At 35.6% G+C, this 26,623-nt stretch overlaps 1 protein-coding gene across 2 annotated transcripts in view; it reads left to right on the forward strand.

The window, feature by feature from the left end:
* Positions 1-571: 571 nt before the first annotated feature.
* Positions 572-26,623, forward strand: part of TRAPPC12 (trafficking protein particle complex subunit 12) — a 132,252-nt gene continuing 106,200 nt past the window's right edge. For both annotated transcript variants that reach the window (XM_051976048.1, XM_051976049.1), the window contains exon 1: positions 572-729. The gene's annotated coding sequence lies outside the window, so the exon portion shown is untranslated. The remainder of the gene's footprint in view (positions 730-26,623) is intronic.

Genomic DNA, 26,623 nt, shown 5'->3' on the forward strand with positions numbered 1-26,623 from the left:
CTAAACGAATCCCAAGTTTTCTGACTCCAGATTCTGGGCACCATATGGCCTCTCTTCTGGCCCCAATCAGCTGATAGAGTGTTTGACTATTTCTTTCAGCCTCAATTTCTACAACTGCAAAATGAGGCTGCGCTAACACATCTCTATGTTGTGAAGAACACTGGCTTTGACATTAGAAGACAAATTCAAGTCCCACCCAGGTTCCTGGTACATAAGTTGGCACTTATTCAATGGATGTTGAATTGAAAATTGAATTGCTACCTATTGTAATTCTGGCCAAGTCACTTAACCTCCAAGGGTCTCCCCTCGGTTTTCTCATCTTCAAAATGAGGGGGTTAGATTAGGCCTCTGTGATCCCTTGCCGCCTACAGCTGTTTCTATAACCTTCTCAGTTCTAAATTGTCACTCCGGACGCAGCCCACTTCTGTGAAGGAGGAGGAGCGAACCCCTTTCTGCCCTCCTCCCCTCCTCCAATACTGCTGGGAAAACACGGACGAGCGGATCACCGGCTCGGGAATGGATTTGGAGCGTGCCCACGTAGCAGACATGCGCAGCATCGCTGGGAGGCACTGTAGCGGAGGAGGAGAGCTTGGCGCTGACACCGGCGCAGGAGCTACGAAAGCGAGTGCGACTTCAGCTTTCTGACACCCTTTGCCTCCCTGGCTCTTCTCTTGTCCGCTTTGAGCGTTTCTGCAGCCTGTGATCCCCTCCCTTGGCTGGCGGCTGCAGGTGAGGAGCCGGGCGCGGGCCACAAAAGCCAGACCCGAGCCCGAGACCCGGAAGCCCAGGTCCGGGGCTGGCAGAGGGACTCCTGGGGAACCGACTACTCCTTGCCCTTGCCGAGCCGGCAGGGAGGGAGGGACACCAGAACCCAGGGCGGGGTCTGTCGGTTCTCCCATATTACAGATGAGGAAACTGAGGCCAGCAGGAAGGGCAGGGACTCAGCCATGGGCACACAGCCCCTCCGCTTACAAATGTTTATTTATCAGTATCAATGTATCTGTTTACCCAGATCTAGTGGGCAAGAGCTGGGCTCCAGCTCTGGGTACCTGGCTCTTTCTGTGTCAACCCTCCGAAAAGCCCTCTCTGCCTTTGCCTACTAAGTACGACTTTGGACAGTGGTTTTAGAGGCCAGGTTTGGGGTATGTAATAGAAAGAGTGAGAGGCAGTGTCGGAAAACCTGGGTCCAAGTTCCCTTTTGACTTTGGGCTCGTCTTTTCCCCTTGGTAGGCCTCAGTTTACTCATCTGCTAAATGATAGACACAATACCAAAACTTGATAAGTATTAAGTCATAAACATCACTTAAGTATTAAATTTATTCAATTTAAATTATTAAACCAATGAAAGTAGTAAGTGATAAATATTAATACTAATCTTTTTGCCTTGTTAAAAATGAGTTGGACTAGGTGATTTCTAAAATCTTTCTGGCCCCAAATCTGATTCTCTCTCAGCTTCCTTTCAGACTGCAGTATATATACAGTCTGAAACATTCTTTTCATTCCCATTGAGCACAAAGTTTGGGGAATCCGTCCTTTCCCTCCAGTTAGTGTTCTAGTCAGTAGTGACTATGCAATCAGGACTTAGCAAACTTTGACAGAAAGAGATCATAGATTTAAAGGTGACCTTAGATATGGCCCAAACCCTTTTTAAATATGGAAACTGAGGCCCCCTATCAGTAATTTGTCCAAACTTTATACATAGGTAATAGGGAGGTGTTGGAAGTTGAAGTAAATCCTCCTATAAGAGTGATAATAGTAAGAAACACTAAAGTCTACATTTTTTACTTTCTCCTATAGGGAGAACTTTTAACCCTGAAGAATAAATTCATGAAATCTGTATGACTGATGAAATTCTGATGACCCAGGTACCAGTGCAAGTTGTATTTATCCATTCCCTAAATAATCCTATAAGAAGATTGGAATTGTCATGCTTCCCCTTTTTCTTTCCACCTAACAAGAAGCCTAAATGTTAGAACTCAAAATACTTTGCATTTATAGAACAATTCAGGATTTACCAAGTACTTTACTATCAATCACTCTGTGTAGGATTTATGAGTCTTGCAAGTGTTATCTTCTATTTTATACAGAAGGAAATTGAGTTATTGGCAGAATTAAGACTCCTAAATCTTATGAATTCTCATTTATAAAATGAAAGGGGAATTGGGGGAGTTGTTGGACTTCTGGCCTTGTGACCCAAGTACTATGCTTGTGCCACTATATCATACCCCTCAGAAACAATATGTTATTGTTTTTCTTCATCATCAAAACTAGTATTTTTTCAATATAGTTGGATGTCATTCTGCATTGAAGGAGTTTGTTCTGTGAAGTTTGGTTTAAGATAACCTCAAAATACCTTCTGTTCAGAAACTGAATTTGGAAAGCCATGTTTTTAAAAAGCAGGTCTTGGAAACTTTTCCTTCCTGACATAGTTAATCACTTGGGGAGGATATTTTGACTTGCAGCCATATAGCATCAGTGAAAAAATATTGTTGTTAAAAAGATAGGGTTTTGTGCCAGGCTACAGCTTGGGGAAGCTGAAAGTACTGTGTAATTTTTTAAGTGTAATCAACACCATTCTCTGCTTCCTATTCAATTTTAGACCCAGGCTATTGTTATCTGCTTTTTCAAACTGATTGCCTGAGTCATTCAGATTCATTCAGGCATTCATGGACTGAGTATTGTAATCTAAATAATAAGCATTCTTCATCCATTTTGGTTTTCTCATATGGCTTATCTCTATTAGTTGACCTTACTGCATTGGCTGTGTTGTATTCTGGTGCTTGATGCAATCAAAACAATATTGTTGACACATGATGACCTGACATTTATTGGGAGTTTATCATCTCTTATACTCTGTACAGGACAACCTCAGCAATACTAGTGAGCATCTTTATTGACTATTTCTTTTTTTTTCTTTTTTAAATGTTTTAAATAGTGTTTTTTTTCCCCAAATATATGTAAGGATAGTTTTCAACATTAATTTTTGTAAAAATTTGTGTTTCAAATTTTTCTTCTTTCCTTCCTTACCTACCTCTTCCCTACGACAGCACATAATGTGATGTAAATTAAATATGTGCAATTCTTTTAAACGTATTTCCATATTTGTCATGTTGTGCAAGAATAATCATATCAAAAGGGGAAAAAAAACCATGAAAAAGAAACAATTTTTAAAAGGTGAAAGTACTATGCTTTGATCCATATTCCATCTCTATATTTCTCTCTCTGAAATTTTTTCCATCCCAAATTTAATGGAAATGTCTTGGATCACTGTATTGCTGAGGAGAGTTCAAGTCCATCATGGTTGATGCTCATATAATTTTGTTAGGTGTATCATTGTACAGTATGCAATGTTCTGTTCATTCTGCTCATTTCACTTAGTATCATTTCATGTATATCCAGGCTTTTCTGAAGTGAGACTGGGCGTCATTTCTCATAGAACAATAATATTCTTGTATCTAGGATATACTGTGACATATTTAACATATATAGGAGGGGGTAGAGGGAGAGAGAGGAAAAGTCGGAAGAGAAGTGAGTGCAAGGGATAATGTTGTAAAAAATTACCCAGGCATGGGTTCTGTCAATAAAAAGTTATAATTTAAAAAAAAACAGAACAATAATATTCCATTACATTCATATACTATAACTTACCCTACCATTCCCTGTTTGATGGGCATCCACTCGATTTCCAGTTTGTTTCCACTACAAAATGAGCTGCAAATATTTTTGCACACTAGGGCCCTTTTTCCTCTTTTATGATCTCTTTGGGATATAGATCCAGTAGCAGCTGGATCAAAGGGTAGAATATTTTCATTTTTTATATTTTCCTTGTTTTTGCTGCTCAGAGATGTAAAGATTTTGAGAGTAGTTTTTATGGTTACATCTTTTTTTTTTTTTTTAATTAACTTTTTATTGACAGAACCCATACCAGGGTAATTTTTTACAACATTATCCCTTGCACTCAATTCTGTTCCGATTTTTCCCCTTCTTCCCTCCACTCCCTCCCCCAGATGGCAAGCAGTTATGGTTACATCTTTGAAGGAATCTTAACATCTTAATGTATCTTCATTGAAAGAGAGGTTTTAAGTCTAGTTTTAATGGTTGTGTGATGGATGAAGAGAGCCATCAGCACCTAGAAAGAGGACAGTGGGAACTGAATGTTGTATCACAACATAATATTTTCACTTTTTTTGTTGTTTGTTTGCATTTTGTTTTCTTTCTCATTTTCTTTTTCTTTTTGAACTGATTTTTCTTGTGCAGCATGTTTGTGGAAATATGTATAGAAGAATTGCACATGGGGAGGTGGTTGAGGGAAGGGAGGTAAAAAATTAGAAAACAGGGTTTTGTAAGGGTGAATACTGAAAATTATTCATGTATATATTTTGAAAATAAAAAGCTTTAATTAAAAAAAAAGGTTTTGTATCTACCATGCTAAATGCTTTTTAAAAATAACAAACTATAACAAATATTGTAGGAAATTGTATTATTTCAGTCATTTAAAAGACTCATCTTCTCCTGGATAGATTCTCTTTGTGAAATTTGTGGGAGGATATAGTCAAGAATTATATGGAATAAGTATGACTGGGTTGTGAAGTATAGGAAATACTTCTAATAATTAGATAATAGACCAGTTGAAGTATGTATTTTAAAGGATATGCTGATGTTGTTTGTTAAAGACATTATTATAAATGGAAAGAAACATTATAGTGTAATAGAAGGATGGCTAGCCTTAGGATCCAGAAGATATGAGTCCAAGACTATCTCTCAGACTTAATGACTTTGAAGTCACTCAGCTTCTCAGTGCCCTAAACAGCTCTTTTAAGACTATTAATTGAGTTATAGTTGCTAATCTTTATTGGTGGAGGAAGTTTCCTCACTAGGAATTTTCTACACTTGATGAGTACTAACTTCTGAACAAAAAGAATTTTGTATACTTTATTTCTGTCCTGGAAGCTTACAGTCTAAACCAAATGCTGACACCTATAGACAAATGTATGACTAGGATTTGATTTTTAAAAATTATTACATCAATGCAAAAATAAACAGTAAGTATATCACTTATAAGCAGATATTTTCAGTATGAACAGCAAAATAGGGAAGATATGTAACAGCCCTGGTCAATCCAGAGGTGTTTCATGAAGAAAAATATTCCTGAAATTAAGCAGGTAGGGAAAAGTATTAAGAGATTAGGAGGTGTGTCAAACTAGTGGTGATCTCCCTGCTCCCCTTTTTAAAAATTAACACAGTGATCTATTGATATATGTTTGCAAATTGTGGAACATTATAATCTCCATAATACTCAGTTTTGAATCACACAAAGGACAGCAGAAATATACATGTAGGCACAACTTGACTTCACTATTCAAATGATGATTTGTATGCTAGAAATGATATGACAGTGGTGGTGTTCAAATAGAAATGTATTACAGATCAGATATTGACTTAGAAAATTACCAATTAACATCTATGCTGTATTATATTTTTAATTGTGTTAAACATTTTCCAATTATATTTTGATTTGGGTTTGCTCCTCTTTCAGGAGTTTTGACTCCTGGGAGTTTGACCCCCTGTTATAATGAGATCATTGAGTAAATGCGGATTGTATAAAATATAAGCCATTCATATGTTGAGGATAAGAAATAATAGGTGGACAGTCCAAGAACTTTAATAAATAAAATGACCTAAAATAAGGCCTTCATTGAGTAGTTACTCTTTGGATGTCCCATGGGAAAACATGGACATAAAGAAGGTATGAATACTTAGCTTGCAATCTGCACCAAGAGAGATTATCTATATTGGTGGGCCACTGAAATGTTAAAAGTTTGAGATACAAAATCCCATGTGTGGTTGAAGAAATAGTGACTGATAAGAAAAAGATTTGTTTTGGAAAGTGACATTTGAGTTGGGATTTAAAGAAAGGATAGGAATTTAATGGGTAGAGAGAATAATCTAAGCAAAAAGAAAAGGAAATTTTGGAATGAGTCTGGAGTTGGAGTTTATGATAAATCAGTTTATGTGCATAGAATACATGATGAGATAAGATCATTAATGTAGGATAGCCTTGAATGATAGTCTAAGAAGATGAACTTTACTAAATAGATAATAGGGAACCAGGGAAGAATTTTGAGCAGAGAAATGATACAGTGTATAATATAAAGAAAAACAGAATCATAGACTCAAGTTGGAAAGGACTTCAGAAGTTCTCTAGTCTAAGAGAATTGCCACAAAATCTCTAGCATTCTCTTCTGGCAGTGATGTAAGGATAGATTGCAATAGGGAGGGAGTTAAGTCAGAAATACCAAGTAGTAAGTTATTATAAGAGTATAAGTAGCTATTAATAAGAGCCTTATTAATGAGGTGTCATTTGAAATAAAAAGGGACAAGATATAATTATGAAACAGAATGACTAAAAACTTCAATATAAAAGTTCAGCAAGAAGGAAAACTTATGAAGTTTTAGGTCATGGAAGATTTAAGTGGTGGAGCCACTGACAAGTAAATAAAATTGCAAAGAAGAGTGTGTGTGTGTGTGTGTGTGTGTGTGTGTGTTTGGGAGGTTTTTCTAAAAATGACAATAAGCTCAATTTTACACATAATGAGATTAAGGTATTAAAGGAGATGTATTATCGGAAGTTGGGATACAGAGTTTGGAATGTGCTTTATCATTGGATATGTGATATTAATTTACAAATTTTCTCTATAAAAGTGTTTGTTGAAGCTAAGGGAATAATTGAGTTTGCTAATGGAAAGAATGAAGTTTGAAAGAAGAAAGAGATAAGGAAAGAATCTTGGGGTTCATCTTCTGTTAAAGGCTGGGGAGAGAGAAATTGGCAATCAAGCATTGGAGGATGTAGTATCTTTGAAGTCAGGAGAGAAGAGAAAAGTTCAGGAGGAGTTTTGTTTTTTGTTTTTTGTTTTTTGCCCAAGAATTTAAAAAAAAATTGCATTTTTAAATGCTCAGGCTTGGGACCTGATATAAAAAGACTCTATATGTACAAAAATATTTTATCAGCTATTTTTGAGTTGGCAAAGAACTGGAAATTGAGAGGATGTCCATCAATTAGGAAATGGCTAATCAAATTGTGGTATATGATTGTGATGAATTATTGTGCCATATGAAAGAACAACCAGGATGAGTTCAGAAAAAAAACTGAAACGACTTACATAATTGATACAAAGTGAAGTAAGCAGAACCAGGATAACATTGTTACATAGTAACAGCAGTATTATATAATGAAGAACTGTAATTAGTTATTCTCAGTAATACAGTGATCCAAGACAGTCCCAAAAGACTCAAGATAAAAAAGATTATACATTTTCAGCAAGAGAACTGGTGTCAACTGAATCCAGACTAAAGCATACTATTTTTCTTCCTTTTTCTTTTTTTTGAGTCTTCTTGCACAGAATGAGTAATATGAAAATCTTAACAAGATTACATAAGTATAACCTATATCAGATTGCTTATTGTTTTAGAGAGGGAAGAAAGGAGAAAGAGAATTTGGAACTCAAAACTTTAAAAAAAAGTTAAAAATTATTTTTGCATGTGAAAAAATGAAATTATTATTATTTTTTTAAATCAATTAAAAAATTATCTCAAAAATCAACCTTTTAATCATCAGATCCTATTGTTTTTCTCAATTTCCATCTACCTCATTGTATAGAACCCCACAACCCAATGTCTCTTCTGGGCTAAGATTTTTTTCATTCTTATCAGGCCCAAGACTACCTCTCAGACTTAATGACTTATCCCAGAAGCTGGAGTCTTTCTTCTTTCTTTGGGTTTATCAAACACTAGATTACAATAGTCACTGACTGTTATGTTTTGCGTGCCTAACCTATTCTACAGATCCACTACTCTTAGCCAGTACCAAATGGTTTGATGATCCTTGCTTTATTATATAGTTTTAGATCTGATATATCTTCCTTTGCAATTTTTTCCCATTAATTATCTTTATATTCATGTTCTTCCAGATGAATTTTGTTATTATTTATTCTAGCTCTATAATGTAATTTTTTGACAGCTTGATTGATATGGCATTGAATTAGTTGATTAATTTAGGTAGAATTGGTTTTTTTATCACATTAGCTCAGCTTACCCAAGAGCAATTGATATTTTTCCAGTTGTTTAGATATAACTTTATTTTGCGTGAAGAGATTTTGTAATTGTGCCTTTATTTTGGCAGGTAGACTCCCAGATATTTTATATTGTCTACAGTTATTTTAAATGGAATTTCTTTCTATCTCTTGCTGCTGGACTTTCTTGGTAACATATAGAAATGCTAAAGACTTTTGTGAGTTTATTTTATATCCTGCAACTTTGCTAAAGTTATGATTGTTTCTAGTAGTTTTTTTGTTGATTCTCTAGGATTATTTACATTATACCATCATATGCAAAGAATGATAGTTTTATTTCATCATTACCTACTTTAATTCTTTCAGTTTCTTTTTCTTATTGCTAAAGCTAACTTCTAGTAAAATGTAAATAATAATGGTGATAATGGGCAACCTTGTTTCATTCCTGTTCTTATTGGAAATGCTTTTAATTATCCCCATTACATATAATGCTTACTGATTATTTTATATAAATGCTATTTATATTTTTAAAGAAAACTCTATTTATTCCTGTGTTCTCTGGGTTTTTTTTTTTGTTTGTTTGTTTGTTTGTTTGTTTGTTTTTTGTTTTTACTAGGAAAGGGAGTTGTATTTTTTTCATATGCTTTTTCTGCATCTATTGAGACAATCATTTGATGTCTTAGTTTGGTTATTGATATAGTTAATTATACTGATAATTTTTCTCATATTGAACCAGCCCTGCATTTCTGGTGCAAATACCACTTGGTCACACTGTATTATCCTGGTCATAAATTGCTGAAGTCTTATTTCTAATATTCTATTTAAGATTTTTTGCATCAATATTCATTAGGGAAATTGGTCTATATTTTCTTTCTCTGTTTTGGCCCTTCCTTGTTTATATATCAATTCCATATTTGTGTCATAGCAGGAATTTGGTAGTACTTCTTTTTCACCTATTTTTCGAAATAATTTATATACTATTAGAATTAATTGTTCTTTTGATGTTTTTTGTAAATCCATCTGGCCCTAGAAATTTTTTTCTTAGGGAGTTCATTGAGGCTTGTTCAATTTCTTTTTCTAAAATGGGACTATTTAAGTATTTTATTTCCTCCTCTACTAATCTGGGCAATCTGTATTTTTGTAAATATTCATTGCTTATATTGTCAGATTTATTGGCATACAACTGGGCAAAATAGCTCCTAATTATTGCTTTAATTTCCTCTTCATTATGTATACCATGTATATCTGTTACAAAGTTCTGGCCCATATTGATGGATTTATGTGTACCCTTCAGAAACCCACTAATCTGATTAGATTTCCTATTTCCTTTAAGTAAGTTCACCATTTTCATTTTTGATACTGGTAATTTGATTTTTCTTTCCTAATCAAATTAGCCAAAGGTTTATTTTGTTAGTCTCTTCATAAAACCAACTCTTAGTTTTGTTTATTAGTTCAATAATTTTCTTACTTTCAATTTTATTAATCTCCCTTGAGAGTTCTAATTTGGTATTTAATTGGGCGTTTTTAATTTGTTCTTTTTCTAGCTTTTTTAGTTGCATGCTCAGTTCATTGCTTTCTTCTTTCTCTAGTTTATTATTGTAAGCATTTAGAGATATAAAATTCCCCTAAGAACTGCTTTGGCTGTATCTATACAGTTTGGTACATTATCTCATCATTTTCATTCTCTTAGATGAAAGTATTGATTGTTTCTTTGATTTCTTGTTTGACCCATTCATATATTAGGTTTAGATTATTTAGTTTCCAATTAATTTTTGCTCTATTTTCCACTGGCCTTTTATTACACATTATTTTTATTACATCATGATCTGAAAAGTTTGTATTTAATATTTCTTTCTACATTTGATTGTGAGGTTTTATGCCCTGATATATGGTTTGTGTTTTTGTGTAGGTGACATGTACTACTGAGAAAAAGGTGTATTCCTTTCTACCCCATTTAAATTTCTCTAGAGGTCTATTATACCTAACTTTTCTAAAATTCTATTCACCTCCTTTACTTCTTTTTTGTTTATTTTGTGGTTATATTTATCTAATTCTGAGAGAGGGAAGTTGAGATCCCACACTAGTATAGTTTTACTTTCTATTTCTTCTTACAACTCCACTTCTCTAAGAATTTGGATACTATAACACTTGATGCATATATGTTTAGTATCGATATTACCTCATTATCTATGGTACCTTTTAGCAAGATGTAGTTTCCTTCCTTATCGCTTTTAATTAGGCTTGTTTTTGCTTTTGGTGTAATCTGAAATCAGAATAGCTACCCTTGCTTTTTTAACTTCAGCTGAAGCATTATATATTCTTCTCTAGCCTTTTACCACTACTCTGTGTATATCTCTGCTTCTAATGTGTTTCTTGTAAACAGCATGTTGTAGGATTTTGACTTTTAATCCATTCTGCTTCCCTTTTATAGGAGAGTTAATCCCATTCACATTCACAATTAAGATTATTAACTCTCTTAAGAGAGTGAGACAAATTTGTATACCAAACTCAAGTGTAGATATTACTCCCCCTGAGCCAAATCTGATTAAGATTCAAACAATGCTTATCATCTTACCTTCTTTCCCTCTACAGTAATAGGTCTTTTGTGCCTCTTAGTGTGATGGAATTTACACCATTTTGCCTCCCCTTTTTTTCCTTCTCCCTATACAATCCCTTTTCTAACTCTTAATTTCTTTCTTTTTTCTATCAGCATATTAAAGTCAATTTATTATACCCATGTCCTCTTTCTTTGTATACTAACAGACCCGACAAAGATACAGTTCTCAAGACTTAAAAGTATTATCTTCCCATGTAGGGATGTGAACATTTTAAGCTTTAAAAAACATAGTGGGATTTTTCCCCCCTTTCTTGTTTACCTTTTTTTATGCTTGTCTTGAGTATGAGACAGTTTTTAACCTAGTATTCTAAGGTAATTGACCTCTCATTGATGATAGCATCTGCTTGGATTTAAGGACATTTATTTCCTTACAATCTAGAGACCCTTTTCAATTAGTATCTGAGTAAGTTCTGGAATCAATCTTATCATTCTTCTCCATAAAAAAAAGACCTTTAAAATGCTTCAAGACAGCTATGATGCCATGCTAAGTTTTTATACAATGATAAATATTTTTAGTTCCTTCAAAAACTGACATAAATAATCATGAGGCCTTTAACCATCTGGATTGTCCTCCAGCTTAAGTCAACTACATTTTAAAAATGTTGACTATGTGCCTATCGGTATTCTTTTTAAAATCTGGCATCCAGAACTGAACACAGTATTCCAGATACAGTCTCACACAGACAAAGTTCAATAAATAGTCAACAAGCATTTAGAGCATTAAGCACTGGGGATAAAAAAGGGGAAAAAAACAGTACCTGCCCTCAAGAAATTCAGGTGAAACATGATATGTAAATAAATGTGTACATAGACGCTATATACAGAGTAGATTGAAGATAATCTCAGAAGGAAGACCTTAGCAGTAAGGCCTGGTGAAGAAGTTGGTTTTAGCTGAGTTGAAGGTGTTGTGTCACAGTTCCCTTTTGATGTCCTGACCTAGTTTCCCCATTGTCCTATTTAGTTACTCTGCCTCAGGTTATTTTTTTTTTTTTTAAGGAACTATAACAGAATTTATTGTGTTTCAGCTGAAGTGAAAAACAAAACAAAAACTTTATATAAAAGTATATATTATCTATGTTTAACAGTAGTCTTCTTTAGGGTAAGATGAGGAGGGAGGGAGAAAAAATAAGAAGTATACAACAGAGGGGAAAAGAAAACTTAAAGTACAGAAAAGCAAAGCAGCTTTGAAAATGATGTGTAGTATTTTTAAGGGTTTTTTTTACATTATACATGTACATTAATTTTTTACATATTTCCATATGAGTCAGATTGGGAGAGAAAAATCAGAATAAAAGGGAAGAACCACGAAGAAAAAAAAGCAGAAGGGAAAAAAAGGTGAAAACAGTATGCTTCAATCTGTATTCAGTCTCCATAGTTCTCTCTCTTGATGAAGATGTCATTTTCCATCCAAAGTTCATTGAAATCAACTTCGGTCACTGAATTGCTGAGAATAACTAAGTCTGTCATAGTTGATCATCACCCAATCTTGCTGTTGCTGTGTACTCTGGTTCTGCTCACTTCATTCAGCATCAGTTCATGTAAATCTTTTTTTAACTTTTTATTGATAGAACCCATGCCAGGGTAATTTTTTACAGCATTATCCCTTGCACTCACTTCTTTTCCGATTTTTCCCCTAACTCCCTCCACCCCCTTCCGCAGATTCTGCTTCAGGTTATAACCTTTCCCTCTTAATGTTTGATGAGATAAAGGTCTATCTCATTTGCTCTGCCCCAAAATCCCAGGCTATAATCATTCTCTCTTAAATGGTTGATGAGATAAAGGTTTTATATCTTTAGGTTATAGACATTCCTTCTTAATGTTTGATAGGATAAAGGTTTATCCATTTTAGATATCATTAGAATATCAGTAACCTCCCTCCATTGTGTCATCCTAGGGGTTTCTCCCCATTAAGTTATCCCTATCCAGGTACCTCCCCCATTATGTCATTGTTCTTGTTATCCTATAAAAAAGCTTGCCCTCTGATACTTAAGGGCTGAAGGATGATAGTCTCATCCAGCCCTGGGACCAAATATGGATCCATTTGTCCCAGTATCTCTCTCCATTTAATAAACTATTGGATTGGTCTCTAATCTCTGTCTTGCTCAGTCTGGCATTACAAAGGAAGCCCAGCATTCAGGAAAGTTGAGAGAAATAATATACACATTAAAAAGTTCTAGACATAAGTCACAGAAGAAATGGAGTTTTTAAATGAGATATTTGTGCATATCATTTTTAATGCAACCTAAAAGTGCATTAACTTTTTTTTTTCTATTGACTTCTTGAACTTAGTGACCCTTGAAAATTCAACATCTTTTTTATTCAGTGTACTATTAGCTAATCTTTTCTTTTCCTTCCATCTCTTGCGTTTGTGAATTCAATATTTTGAACCAAAGTCTAAGACTTTACAATTATCCCTATTGTATGTGATCCTATTCGTTTGAACCCAGGGTTCAATCCTGTGAAGATCTTTTAACATACTTATTCTTTTTCATCATACTAGGTGTCCCTTTCAGCCTTGTATCTTCTCTACATTTGATAGGCATACCATTTGTGCCTTCATCTAAGACACTGATCAAAATGTTATACAGCACAGGTCTTTGAAGTTCCTTAGAGGTAGCCCAGTGAACTGGACCTGGAGTCAAGAAGCCCGAGTTCATATGTGTTCTAGATACTTAATGCAAGTATAATCTTGGGTAAGTCACTTAGCCTCTGTCAAGTTTTTTCAACCATAAGACAGGTATTTTGAGGATCAGGTAAGATTTGTAAAGCACCTAGCATAGGGCCTGGCACACAGTAGTTGCTTAATAAATGTTTCCTTCCTTAGTTCCTTGATGCACTCCAGCAGAGGCTTCTTGCAAATTAATGTCTGAGCATTAAAGACTAATTAGGTACTAATCAATACACATAATGAATCTCTGCAATAAAAGCACATATTCAAATTTGTACTATTAAAGATTATAATAATTATAATTATATGATAATTGGTTCCAGCCCAATGGAAATATACTGTGTAAATTTGAGTAAACATTTGGATCTGGTCATTCAACAGTTTTTTCATTTCTTTAATTGTACTATCATCTTGTGCGTGTTTCCCATTTGTGACTAATTGACTGAAGCAATTATTAAGTGACTCATTTAAGAATCACACAGATATTAAATATCTGTGGCCATATTTTGAACCTAAGTTAACTCCAAGTTCAATGCAGTTTAGTACTCTAGCTCCATTTTGCCAAACTCAAATAAAAATTAATCCCTATAGGCTGCAGATTGACCTAGAAAACCACAAATAACATTATCTATGTTGTGTTTTAATTTATTTTATCAAACATTTTCCAGTTACATATTAATATGGTTTCAGCTGCATCTCTTGCTAACCTGTCAAGATCCTTTTAGATTCTAACTTTGTCATCCACTCTATTAGCTCTCCCAACTTTGTGTCATCTGCACATTTAGCATGCATGCTATCTATCCAACATTTATAAAAATGTTGAACAGCACAAGGCCAAGCTTAGATATCTGGCACATTCCATCAAGAAACCTCCTTCCAAGCTGACATCAAATCATTAACAACTATCCTTGGAGTTTGGCCATTTATCTGTTTTGGAAAGAGTTTAATTGTACCGCTATCTAATCCACATCTTTCTTTTCCGTACTCAGATGCAATAATTTACTAAATGTTTTACTAAAATCTAGGTAAGATATATTTACAATATTCCCATCATTTACTAGTTTAGTAATTATTAAAAGAAAAAAGTGTGTGTGTGTGGTGGGGGTTTTGGAAATAAGGTTGATCTTGCTCGTCTCACAGTCTCCGATAAACTCTTTACTTACCCAGAAAAAAGAATGTGTTCTATTGTTTATTTTTTTCCTTATTGGGAACAGATAAGTTTAGTTATTTAGATTATACCCATAGATGATCATAAACCATTACTCAGAACAAACCTTGGATAACTGCAGACTGATATGAGGTATGTTCCCTTACATTGCGTGAAACAGCAAAATACCCTGGAAAGAGTGCTGGACTTGGAGTTAAAGGACACTAATTTGAAGCTTGATTTTGCTATTTACTCCTCTGTTACTTTAATCAAGTCACTTAGCAGCTATGGACCTTGATTTTTTCATCTGAAAAATGAATGGGTTTCCTAGATGACAGTTACAGTGTCCTTGAGAGCAAGGATCATTTTGTTTTATTTTACTTCATTTTATTTTACTTTGTCTTTTTACTCCCTTTAGTTACTTAACAGTAACTGGAACATAAATACTTGCTGATTATTGACATTTAAGGTCTCTTCCAACTCTTCTATCTGTGATCCAATGACTTTGTGGACTTAAGTAAGCAATTGGGCTTCAGTTTTTTTGATGGCAAAACAATGAGCTCAGAACCAGTAAGTAAAAGCCCCTTTGGTTGTAAGGATGTCATATAGCTCAGCTTCATTCTTTTTATTATTATTAATTTTGGAAAGACATGAAGAAGAAATTCAAAGATCATGGTACATAGATACTGTCCGTAATACTTTGCCAATTCAGTGCATAGTATAACTTTTAATAGAAAAGATTTTTTTTCACCCCTGGGTAAATTATCTTCTAGAGGTAGCATGATGTTGTAGAAAGGAAGCAAGACTTGAAGTCATATAGGATCTGGGTTCAAGTCCCATCTCTAGTACTTAAAGCTGTAAGACTTCAAACAAGTAATTTATCATCTCTCAATGTGGTCATCTGTAAAATGGGAATAACACCTATTGTGCCCTATCTGTAGTATTATTGTGAAGATCAAATGAGACTTTATACACATATATAGTCATACACATAAAGAGTCTTTAAAAGCCTTAAAATGACTATAAATATTCATTTTACCTCCTTTTATCTTGTAGCAGTCCCATGTGGACCATGATAGGGTATTTATCTTTATCATTATTAGAAAATGTGAAAATACTTATTTAGAATGCTTATGAAGTCTTGGGCATTTACTTGGAGGTAACTTGTTTTTGTTTTGGATCAGATTTGTGATGTGTTTGATTTGGGGAATTTCTAATGAAGAAACTCTGCAAATCACCATCACTTGCTTTGCAACTACTAGTCCTAAATAATTACCTGGGGAGGCTAAGAACTGCCAATCATAATTGCAGAAGTAATAGAGAAAATCTGAACGTATGTGTGTAATCTTATTGGGCATGAAGCATTGTTAGAAAACACGAGCAGTGGAATGAAAAAAAAAAAAGAAAGAGAGATTTGCAGTTAACTAACCCTGACTCTGAATCCTAGCATTGCAATTTACTATGTGTGACCTTACACAAGTCATAATCTTTGTGGACTTTAGTTTCCTAGAGTTGTAAAATGAGGTTAGACTAATTTACCTTCTAGCCTAAATCTCTACATTTAAGTGAATACTTTCTTTACAACTTATATTGATAGGGCTAGGGATAGATAGATAAAAAGTCCCATATATCTTTCTAGCATATGGCCCAGCTTATATATGGGTAGCCAGTTGGCATTTCAGATATATTTTACTTCCCTTAGACTTGAAATTAGCCTGAGTGCTAGAAAATTGAATTTTCAATCTTTTGGGGTTTTTGTTGTTGTTGTTTGACTTGGTGACCCCATTTGATATTTTCTTAGCAGAGAAACTGAGGCAAACTAGATTAAAATGACTTACTGAGAATCACAATATTAGTACATATTTGAGAAAGTATCTTTAAAATAATTTTATTTCTTTATTCTGAATTTAAAATACCAAAAAAAAGAAAGTTTTCATTCATATTTTATTTGTGTTGTTGAATTGTTTTTAGTTATGCCTGACTCTTCATGATCCCAGTTGGAGTTTTCATGGAAGGGATACTGTATTGGTTTGCTGTTTCCTTCTCCAGCTCATTGACAAATGAGCAAACAAGGCAAATAGGACAGATGGAATCAGAACTCAGATTTTCCTCACTCCAGATACAGTCTTTATCCACTGAGTCACTCAATTACCTTTTGTACATATAGTAGAACACAAAAAGAAGATTCTATATAAAACTTGTGAATCTGTCATAGAAAACACACACACACACACACACACACACACAATTGTGAATTTTACACAATATTTTCAGAGTGATCCTGTCAAATAAAACTAATCCATACAGTGGCTATGATTAAAAAAAAAATGTATGTCTCTGTACTTTCCATCATTCCTCTGATTTCCCCCTCTCCTAAGGGGCAACATGCTTCATCATCCATAGGTCTTCTATAAACATAGGTGGTCTGGTCTTAAGTCCTTCACAGCTTTCACAGCTGTTTTTCTTTTACAACATTATAGTCCTACTGTCAATTGTGCGCCTGGTTCTACTTGCTTCATTATAGATTCTTTTCTTCCACCCACCTACCCCTTAATCTCATCTTCTAGATCTGGAAGTATGTTTTGTTTCTAATTGTTTCCCCCATCCTCTCCATTATCCTTACTTCTTAATCACTTTTATCCTAATCCCCATCTGTTTCCCTGTTGAATTTAATATATTTCTACAATCAACACTGTGTGTAGTATGTTTAATCATCTTTTGTTTGTTTATGTTACAAGGTTATTCCATGCCTATTGTCCTTATCCCTTCATCTATGTACCCTGTGTGTATCCCGTTTATAAGTGGCAAGTTCCACTCTCTTCTTCCTATGTTCTATGAGTAGTGTCTTCTTCCTTTTATACTCCCTTCTGTTTCTTTTTTTTCCCCAAATGCTCAGAATAGAGCCAATCTACTCTTAGCATCTGTTTTTCTTTAACTCCCTTAATACCTTTTGAAGGCTCTGAAGGGATACATGTTTTTTCTCCCTCTATTAGAATGGCAGCACTGCATAATCAAACAACTCCTCCCAGTTGTTCAAGCTTTCTAGGTTTCTCAGAACTCTTGTTTTTTGTATTTCACAGTTCCTTCTTAGCTTTAGTCTTCTCCTTAGTAATTCTTAAAAATTCTCTATTCCATGATTTATCTATGTAGGCTAACTAATTTGTTGTTGTAAACCTCTTTCTTTTGCCCTTAGGACTGCTGCATTCCAAGATCTGGTCTCATTTTTAGAAGAAGCTACCAGGTCTTGTGTGATCCTGACTGTAGTTTTCTTCTTACTCATAATGATCCACTTACAGTGGATTTTACTTGTTAACCTTCCTGGAATTTTTCCTTTTGGGGTTCCTTTCAGAAGATGAATGATAGATTCTGTCTTGGCTTTATGTTTTGGTCAAATAGATCCGAATACTTTTCATTTAGGTGTTTTTTTTTTTTTTTTTTTTTAAGATTTAATGTCTTCAGGCTTTTTTTTTTTTTTTTTTTTTTAAATCATGGTTTTTCAAGGAGTCCTGCTGATTAAAGATTTTTGATTTGTTTTCCAGGTCAGTTATTTTGAGTAATGGAAACTACATTTTTTCCATTTCAATCTTTTCATTTTGTTTTAATATTTCTTTCTGCCTCATGGAATCATTGACTTCTATTTGGTTTCTTCTGATTTTCAAGGACTTTATATTTGGATAAAGTTTATTGCTTTTTCATCTAAGATATTCTCCTTCCATTTATTTTCTTCAGACTTATTTAATTTTTTAAGCTTTTGCTTAATTTTTTTCTTTATTAAAGCTTTTTATTTTTCAAAACATATGTATGGCCAATTCTTCAACATTAGCCCTTGCAAAACCTTGTGTTCCAATTTTTCCCTCCCTTCCCTATGTCCTCCCCTAGGTGGCAAGTAGTCCAGTACATGTTAAACTTTGTAGAAATACATATTAAATCTAATATATGTATGTATATTTATACAATTATCGTGCCACACAAGAAAAATCGAATCAAACCAGTAAAAAGAAAAAAAAGAGAAAGAGAAGCAAAATAAAATGCAAGCAAACAACAAGAGTGAAAATGCTATGTTGTGATCCACATTCAGTTTCCACAGTCCTCTCTCTACGTGTAAATAGCTCTCTTCATCACTAAACAATTGGAACTGGTTTGAATCATTTCATTGTTGAAGAGAGTCATGTCTATCAAAATTGATCTTGCTGTTCCCTTATACAATGATCTCCTGGTTCTGCTCATTTCACTTAGCATCTGTTCATGTAACTCTCTCCAGGCTGCTCTGAAATCATCCTGCTGAACAGTAATATTCCATAACATACATATACCATAACTTATTTCTCCATTCTCCAACTGATGGGCATCCACTCAGTTTCCAGTTTCTTATCACTATGAAAAGGGCTGCCACAAACATTTTTGCACATGTCAGTACCTTTCCCTCCTTTAAGATCTCTTTGGTATATAAGCTCAGTAGAAACACTGCTGGATCAAAAGGTATTTTTGCTTAATTTCTTAAGTAATTATTCATGTAGTCCCTCAGAAAACCTTTTTTCCCTTTGGATCTCTGCTGGTAGTTATTACAGTCTTAGAATGGTGATAATTTTTGATCCTGAATGACATTTTCTTTATTTTACTAATCTTTTTAACTTTAGTTCCTGAATTAGGACATTTTCTGGGGCCACACTCTCTGATCCTTGCTGTGCTCTTAGATGAGATGGAGTGGTCTTATCCTGCTTGATCTTGCATTGGAGTCTTGGATTTTAGTTCAGATGCCTCAGTATCTTCAGAACCTTTTTTTGGTAACCAAGAAAAAATATTAGGGGGCCTCAGAGATCATGGACCTGGGCCATCAGCATAGATGCTGCTGCTCAGAGGTTAAGCTTTACCTTGGGTCTTTCTCAGGGGAACTTTCTATTCCTGACTCCAAAGGAATGTAAGATACACATTTCCTAGGCTTGCTCTAGTTGGATAAGCTGACCTGTGCTGGTGTTAACTTTGTGATGAGAGGAATTATAACATTTTGTGCAAGTTGGTGGTCAAAGAAATCACTGTAGTTTCTCATTGGATTTCTTTATTTGGTCTTGTGCAGGTTTTAGAAGTTGGTATGGGGCAGCTAGGTAGCACAGTAAAATAGAGCAGCATCCCTGAAGTTAGGAGGACCTGAATTCAAATGTGGCCTCAGACACTTAACATTTCCTAGATGTGTGCTCCTGGATAAGTTATTTAGCCTCAATTGTCTCAGCTTTTAAAAAAAAAAGTAGAAGAAGAAGAAGACAACGATGTTGGAACCTGAGACCTGGGTGACCAGCTTCTCATTTAGACAGCTAATTTGTCCAGAAATGTTTACAAGTCTTCAGATAGGGAGATGGAATCATCTCTCTTACATACATTTGAAACCTTTATGTTTTGTGAGTAGTTTTACCATTATTTCTTTTAAGGATCTTAGAATCTAGCTGTTTTTAGTTGTTTTCCAGCTATCTCTCAAAGTGGGTGATTTTGTACTATTAAATAATAGAAATTCATTCCTTTATTTTTAATTGATTAATATATCATTTGTGTATTGTTTTTATGCCTTGAGTTAAATATTCACTGGAGCTTTGTATATCATGGACCCCATAATCTTCCTGTATGACTGATCATTGACTTCACAAATGTTTAATGACAAATTAACTTAACAAATATGATTTTAGTGGCCCATATTTGGCATTTTGTCATTACTATAAATCAGGGCTTGACCAGTTTGCCTAAGAACCAGACAAATTGTTCAGTTTGTAAGGAAAGATATTTTTAATCATGTTAGGTCTCAGGACTGATTTAGGGTGTTCAAGGATCTTTTGGAAAGTATTCATTTGGGAAGCTGAGCATATCTTGCTACTTTGGATATGAACAACAATCCTTAAACCATTCTAGTACCATTACCACCACTACCTTGCCCATTTCCTTCTCTCCTCTTGTGCTTTTTAGAGTGGAACCACAAGTTGAACCAATTATGGCATGCCTGAGAAACTCTAGGAATCCTTTGCTATTTCACTATTGCTGCCCATACTAAGTAGTGATGTCTGTTGCTTCAGATATCTTTCTTTCCACCCATTCCAGTTTCTATGATAGTAAAATGTGAATTAATATTAATATGCACCAAATATAATAAGCAGCATATATTGAAATCACTGGATGCCATGGTAGCCTGGTATCTGGAATTGGTTATGCCTAACTATTTTTTTGTATTTTATGTGATTAAGAAAGTTAGGATATACACAATTCAAGTTAAAAAAAAGAATTCACTTAGATAGAAAACAGTTGTGAAAAGCCATTTACTTGTGTGCCTCCTTTTTACTTCCTGAATCATATGATTGGAAAATTTGTGAATTACTTATATCCTTTTTTGTGATGACCGTGTATTTAAAATCAGCTGGAGTCAGGAATTCAGGAAAAATCTTCGATCTTTATTCTCAGTAGAGGTGAAAAAGGATTGCGATAGCAGTATGAGCAGCTGCAACAGGAAGCCAGCTAGCAGAGGGGGATCAGAGGTGAAGGACAGTCACGATAGCAATGCGAGCAGCTGGATCAAGAAACCAGCTAGCAGTCTCTCTTTCCGTTTCCCTCTCCACTCCCCTCCTCCACCCACCACAAACGTCATTTCCTATACAACACATCAGGACTTGCACAAAGAGTGGACGGGGCCATTCTTTCTCCAAGCATGTATATTAATAGAGTATGGTCCAATTACTATTTAGCCTCATGTGCTTGGGACCTCAGTGCATCAACTCAGGCCTCAGCCCATTACATCTCCCGCTTTCTTTTGTTTTATTTTTTATTTATTTATTTTTAATAATTTTTTTATTGATAGAACGCATGCCAGGGTAATTTTTACAGCATTATCCCTTGCATTCATTTCTGTTCTGATTTTTCCCCTCCCTCCCTCCACCCCTTCCCTGAGATGGCAAGAGTCCTTTACATGTTGAATGGGTTGCAGTATATCCTAGATACAATATATGTGTGCAGAACCAAACAGTTTAATTGTTGCACAGGGAGAATTGAATTCAGAAGGTATAAATAACCCGGGAGGAAAAACATAAATGCGAGTAGTTTATATTCATTTCCAGTGTTCTTTCTCTGGGTGTAGCTGCTTCTGTCCATCTTTGATCAATTAAGGCTCTCTTTATCAAAGAGGTCCACTTCCATCAGAATACATCCTCAAACAGTATCATTGTTGAGGTATATAATGATCTCCTGGTTCTGCTCATTTCACTCAGCATCAGTTCATGTAAGTCTCGCCAGTCCTCTCTATATTCATCCTGCTGGTCGTTCCTTACAGAACAATAATATTCCATAACGTTCATATACCACAATTTACTCAACCATTCTCCAATTGATGGACAGACATCCTTTCATTTTCCAGCTTCTAGCCACTACAAACAGGGCTGCCACAAACATTTTGGCACATACAGGTCCCTTTCCTTTCTTTAGTATCTCTTTGGGGTATAAGCCCAGTTTTCTTTTGTTTTAGAACACAGGTGGTCATGCCATCCCTGATTCCTCAGAGAGGTCAGAGCCCCCAAAGGGAGGTAATCACGACCCCCCTGACTTCTCAGGAAGGGAGGTGAAAGCACTAAAAAGGAGATAATCAGGCCCTCTCTGACATCTCAGGAAGGGAGATGAAAAGCACCAAAGGGAAGTGGGGGTTGCTAACAGGTCTCTGGGCTGAAGGGTCTTATTAGAAACAGGTGTGCACAAACCCATCAGCATGGGAGGTATTACACAAGCACACAGCAATAATGCAGAGGCTATTAGTGATGACCCTCCCCTCAGTCAGTGCAGGCTCGATGTGATGTAACAAACATGAATTGTACATGCAAGTAATGGTATAACAAACAATATAAATCAACATTGTGTTGTAAAAGATTGCTAGAAGTCCTAGAAGGAGAGTCTGTAAACAGCAGTCACACATACGCCTTCTTCAGCAGCCAAGAGATAGTCCAAAACCAATCTATTGTCCATTGCTTCACATATCAGGGAATCCAATGATTCCAGCAGATTTTGAAGTCCTGTAAATGATGAGTCTTATCATTTCTCAGAAAATCCAATGCTTCCTGAGGGCTTTCAAGTCTTATGTCTCAAAGAATCCAGTGATTCCTGAGGGTTTTCAAGTCCTACAACAATCTTATGTCTCAGAGAATCCAGCGATTCCTGAGGGTTTTGAAGTACAACAATTTTCTATGTCTATGAGTCAAACTCCATAACTGTTGCACTCTTTCAATGGTGAGCACAATCAGCAACAGAACCACCCAATATTTCTTGGGTCTTCTTCATTTCAAGGGTCTGATCCGTCTCTCTGCGATGGATAAGGTGAATACGGCTTGTTGGCACCCATCTGATTCCTTCTCCACCTGTAGAGATACAAGCAAACCCTCTCCCCCAAGCAGTTAACCTATCTAATTCCCTTCTATTTACCACTTTCTGGATCTCTCCACATCTGGCATCACAATCACCTTGTGATTATCTAAAGATAGTGGAGCTGTTTGCACTGGACACTGCCTTGTTGTGTTAAAAGGCCTGTAACTTCCCCAACTGTAATCCTGATTGCTTTTCTGTTGGTTGATGACATCAGAGTCCTGAATTTCTAAAAACTCTCTGGGTGTAACCTCAGTTGCTATCATGCCCCACCTATCTTTTGATTGATACATTGGCGCTGGGCCCTGCCTCTCATTTGTCTGGGTCAGTCTACATTCAGAGGTCCAGTGAAAGCCTCGGTTACATTTTGGACATGGGGTTTGGGGTTTTATTCTCTCACTCTGTCTTCTCATTCTATCTCCATATCTACAATGAACTCTCAAATATCCAACTTTTCCACACTGAAAGCATCTACAAGTTTCTCTAGAATTTCTTTTGCCAAGAAGATAGAAGTCTATCTGTCTGTTCCCAAGTTATAAGTAGCTCTTGATCTTTTATCAGCTTAAGCAGGCTTTCTATAGCGCCACTCCTGGGTGGGGGTGGAGGTGGGGGAGGGAGAATCTTTGGCTAGGATCTGTCCCATTTCAACCAAAGAAGGTTTTCCATATTCAACATAGTTTGGGTATAATAAGCATTTTTGCCCACTGTGGCACAGCTTCTTATGAGCTCCTCTAAAGGAGCATCCTTGTGCAGTCCTAGTATAATTCTTCTGCAAATCTCATTAGCATTTTCCTTAGCAAGTTGCCTTATCAAAATGTCTGTTACTGCATTTTCCCCAGTAGTTCTTGTGATAGCTGTCTGCAAACGTCCCACAAAGTCAGCAAAGGGTTCATTTGGCCCTTGTGTTAGTTTTGTGAAGGCCCCTCCCTTGTCATCTTTATTGTGGAGAGAAGCCTACGCTTGATAGCGATAGCAGCAATTTGCTCATATGCTGCTATAGAATAATTAATCTGTACTGTGACATCTGCATAAGGATCTACACCTGTTAGTAGGTCACAGGTGATTGCAGCACGAACTCCACTTTGATTATTTTGTTGGGCTTGTATCCTATAGAGCTCACTATATTCAGAAAGCCACAAGTAGTTTTGTCCAGGTTCTAGGCATACCCTTGCTTAGATTTCCAGTCATTAGGGGTCAAGATTTCAAAAGCCAAATTCTGTAATAACATCTTAACATAAGCTGATGTAGCCCCATAAAGAGTGCAAGCCTTTTTCAGGTCTTTGAGGATTTCTATATCAAAAGGAGCATATTTTCTACTTTCTTTACCTGAAGAATTAAACTGTTCAATTACAGGAAAAATGTGGTGTTGAAATTCTGATACATCTCTCCCTTCCGCTTTGGCCTTAATTAGTCTCTTTTGCAGTCTACTCACAGGAGCAGCTGGATGCTGGGGGGGAGGTGGTGGTGCTGTCACTGCCCCCCCCCCCCCCACTACTCCTCCTCCTTCCATCCTGGAGGGTGGAGTTGATGGAGGCGTGTCAATTACCTGCTCCTTAGGTGGGGCTGAAGCTGCCTCAGATTCACCCCATCTTTGAGTCTCACTTAAGTCTCCATGCCCTGTGGGGATATGGTCATTAATCTGTTCATTATCTTCCTCCTTTATCTCAGGCTTCCCCATTTGGCCATCCCTAGAGCCTTTTCCTTTTCTTCTGTAACTTATATGGTCTCTTAAGGCCAACTGTATTATTGGAAATTGAATGAGACCGTTTTCATTGTAATATGCAGAGAGCTGTTGCCCAATTAATGTCCAATTATCTGGAGAGATTTGCTCTTCCTCTAAGAACAAAGGGGAGGTGCGTTTTAATGTACCCAGAAGTCTATCTGTCTGTTCCCAAGTTATAAGTAGCTCTTGATCTTTTATCAGCTTAAGCAGGCTTTCTATAGCGCCACTCCTGGGTGAGGGTGGAGGTGGGGGAGGGAGAATCTTTAGCTAGGATCTGTCCCATTTCAGCCAAAGAAGGTTACTAGTTTAGTCTTTAAGAAAATAAGTTCCCTGTTTGTCTGCTATACTCACCTAAGTTCCTAGTCACTGGAGACTTCTTCAGTGAAAGTAGGGTCCTTGGTTCCCACACTTGGGCACCGAATGTGATGACCGTGTATTTAAAATCAGCCGGAGTCAGGAATTCAGGTTAAGGGAAAAATCTTCGATCTTTATTCTCAGTAGAGGTGAAGAAGGATTGCCATAGCAGTATGGGCAGCTGCAACAGGAAGCCAGCTAGCAGAGGGGGATTGGAGATGAAGGGTGGTCACAATAGCAATGCAACTAGCTGGGTCAAGAAACCAGCCAGCAGTCTCTCTTTCCGTTTCCCTCTCCACTCTCCTTCTCCACCCACCAAAACCGTCATTTCCTATACAACACATCAGGACTTGCACAAAGAGTGAGTGGGGCCATTCTTTCTCGAAGCATATATATTAATATAGAGTATGGTTCAATTACTATTTAGCCTCACGTACTTGGGACCTCAGTGCATCAACTCAAGCTCAGCCCATTATACTTTTTGTATTTTTGACCTAGCTTTTTAAAAAAAATATTATAGTAATAAGTATTTTCCACACATAAAATAACCTCGATCTTCTTCATTTTTAAGGTCTTACAGCCCTTAGTTACTTTCTGTTTCTACTTAATCAAATAGAGGCAATAATTACCTGATGTTTTCTCATAATTTTGACCTATAACTAATCAAATTTTTTCATGGTGATTGTTTTTCAGTTTCTTTTGTTGTGTTTATAAAAGTTTATAAAAAAATTTAGAAACTTGCTTTTAAGTCTTGTTTCTATGAATTTTAATGTTTGATGATTTTCTAGAAAGTTCTCTTTTTCTACATATCTCTGATGAACAGATTTATCTCTTAGGTTTTAGATTGCTGCATTTCCACAGTTGTGCTTAAGATAACTTTTCTCTCCCTTGAAATTATTCTTAAAAAAGGAAAAAAAAATTACTAGCTTTCTAAATCTAAATTGACTTTAAAAACTAGCACTGTGACAAAAAAAGGATTTTTGCCAGTATACTTTTAACATTTATTACAATTTCTTATAACTAAACTTATCCATGAATTGATGGTATGCAAGTGATTTTCAGATCTTTGGCAAAAAGAATATCAAAGCACACAGCTGCCTTTCCAATTCTTATTTTAAAATGTAATTCTTACCCATTCTGTTTCTAGGAATCCCAGTTTGTACATATGTATGCAGGTGAAAGAGCTTAATAGAAAAACCCTGTGTTGGACTGGTTGTTCTATGTATCCAAAGTAGTTTCCAAAATTATGTACCTATAATAACCTTTCATATATACATACTACATATATAGTATATAGTAAATGAATTTTGGTTAAGGAATATTTGATATAACAATTCTGTGATGTCAGGAATCATAATAATAGCTAACATTTATTTGATGCATGAATTATCTCATTTAATCTTCATAGTTCAATGATATTGGTGGTGTTATCCTTATTTTATAAATGACACAGCAGAAGTTTAGAGAGTTTAGTGGCATATCTAGCTGGCACAATTAGCTGGCTTACCTAGCTGACTTGACTTAGCTAGTGTGGCTCTCAAACGAGAGCTTGTTTGTTATGTTCCCATCCACTAAACCACACTGCCTTTCTCACATCATCCAAAGTGCAATTATAACATTTTAGTTACAGAACTCTTTGTCAATTATATGGTGTTCTAAAAATCTTATT

Source organism: Antechinus flavipes, chromosome 2 (assembly GCF_016432865.1).
Source record: "Antechinus flavipes isolate AdamAnt ecotype Samford, QLD, Australia chromosome 2, AdamAnt_v2, whole genome shotgun sequence".
NCBI lineage: Eukaryota > Metazoa > Chordata > Mammalia > Dasyuromorphia > Dasyuridae > Antechinus > Antechinus flavipes.